We start from the raw sequence: 2,331 nt of genomic DNA on the forward strand, positions 1-2,331 counted from the left end.
AAAAAAGAGTTCATTTAAAAAAAATTAGTCTCTATAATGGTAAAATGCACCTTCACTAATTTTTAAACTAATTTTTAACTTATATATTGTTGTTTTGTTTCCTAATGTTTCCATCTAGCATTAGGAAAAATACAAGTACATCTACCCATTCTGCTAGAATAACCTAAGCAGAATTTCTCTAGAAAAAGTACATGTGGTCTAAAACTCTAGACATGATTTTTATCATGATATCTTATGAGTCACCTCTGAGTACTCTATAAGATGTTGCAATAATCAACTTCAAGATGTGGTATGTGACTCTCTCCTCATGATCACAAGTATTTTAACTTTGGCTCTATCTGGATTTCCTAAGCTTAATTTGGCATATTCACTTAATTTGGCATATGCTCATTCTGACTATATATTTAATGGTTTAATATGATAATCTTGTACACCGATGTGATGAATACGAGATACCATTCACGTAATTTGATTATGCTGCACACTTAGATATGATTTCCATTCTGAGATTTGTGTTCATATTTAAATCAAGGTGACAAAATTCCTCCATTTCTTTTATACAGTCAGATATTAGGTAAAATAATTTACTGGAAAAATTCAATTGGAATACATTATTTACATTTCAATTTTGAGGTCTTTCCTACTTGACTACTAATATGGTTGTCAACATTTAAAATCCACGTGGAAATAAATTGGCATGCATGTAGGCATCAGTGTACACAACACACTTCCATGCTGTCTGTAGTGATTGACCCTGAGTGGGACATCATCAGTGAAGGAGGACAGCACCACTTCTCCAGGTAATGTTATCAGTCACAGCAGTGAAATTTCCTCAAAGGTAAATTGCTAACAGTAGTCAGAAAATAAAAATTCAAGTCAGAAAAATCACGATGAATGATTAGAAAAGCAGTACAGGTAGAAACAAAATCAGCCTGAAATTCAGGGGACCTAAATGCAACAGATTCCAGCTCTGACAGCAACTTGCTATATGATCTCATAAAATCCCAGTACTCCTCTAGGTCTTTATTTTCTTTCTTTTTTTTTTTTTTTCCTTTTTGCCTTTTTTCGTGACCGGCAATGGATCGCAACCCTCAGTGNATTTCCTCAAAGGTAAATTGCTAACAGTAGTCAGAAAATAAAAATTCAAGTCAGAAAAATCTCGATGAATGATTAGAAAAGCAGTACAGGTAGAAACAAAATCAGCCTGAAATTCAGGGGACCTAAATGCAAAAGATTCCAGCTCTGACAGCTACTTGCTATATGATCTCATAAAATCCCAGTACTCCTCTAGGTCTTTCTTTTCTTTTTCTTTTTTTTTTCCTTTTCGCCTTTTTTCGTGACCGGCAATGGATCGCAACCCTCAGTGTCACGCCCGTACCGGGACCGGCAACGGGATCGCAACCCTCGGTGTTGCGCCTGCACCTTGCTCAGCCAGTGAGCGGCCGGTCTGTATGTGGGATCCAAACCTTTGGCGGGAGCGCCGCCGCGCTCCCAAGCGACATACTGTAGCAGTGCGCCACCGGGCCGGCCCGGTCTTTATTTTCTCATTGGTAAAATGACGAAGTTGGATTTCATAAGTTTGCCTCTAGGATTTTCATTGTTTCTATTTTATTTAATGCTTCAATGACTTGCTTCTTTGGAAATGGTGGGAAATTTGTAACTTAAAAAACAAAAAACAAACAAAAAAAACCCCCAAACACCTCCAAAACCAATTTGACAGGTTTCCTTTATTAAAAATTCAAAGTAATGAATAATAAATTTACAAGGTAATCTTTGGTGAAAAAAATAATAAGCAGTATATTTAGAGTATTACAGTTCACATGGTGCACACATTACCACATTTGATCCTCAAAAAAAAAAAAAAAAAAAAACCCGAGAGTTACAGAACTTCAGAAACTTCTCCGGGGTCAAGACAGAGCTAATAAGAGTTAGTGCCAAGACTCAGACCCATGTTTTCTAACTCCAAATCCTGTTATCTTTTCAGTATATAGGTATTCATATAAATGTAGGAAGAAAGAAAAAAATAGGCAAAGTGTTTAGTTAATTAAAGGTCTAAAGAGCAGTACCACTTAAATAAATTGAAAAATAGATGGGTATTTCAAAAAGCTGGCATTAAAAATAGAACTGAAAGATATACAAATCTCTCCAGGAACTTTTTGAAGTACCCTCATATATTCAGAAATAAATTAAATATGTGATTGGGCATATTTTCATTTAACATACCTTTAAAGACTTCAAAAGAAATTTTTAATGTGCCTTGGAAGTAAAAGATCTTAATTCACAATTACATTTATTATAAGTCTATAAATTTTCCCCCTATATTCTTTCACT

The 2,331-nt window shown here is 34.8% G+C and overlaps 1 protein-coding gene across 2 annotated transcripts in view; it reads right to left on the reverse strand.

The window, feature by feature from the left end:
- SLC35B3 (solute carrier family 35 (adenosine 3'-phospho 5'-phosphosulfate transporter), member B3) overlaps positions 1-2,331 on the reverse strand; it is a 23,935-nt gene that overhangs the window by 11,050 nt on the left and 10,554 nt on the right. The gene's annotated exons all lie outside the window — the stretch shown is intronic.

This window comes from Galeopterus variegatus, unplaced genomic scaffold (assembly GCF_000696425.1).
Source record: "Galeopterus variegatus unplaced genomic scaffold, G_variegatus-3.0.2 Scaffold6446, whole genome shotgun sequence".
Taxonomy (NCBI): Eukaryota; Metazoa; Chordata; class Mammalia; order Dermoptera; family Cynocephalidae; genus Galeopterus; species Galeopterus variegatus.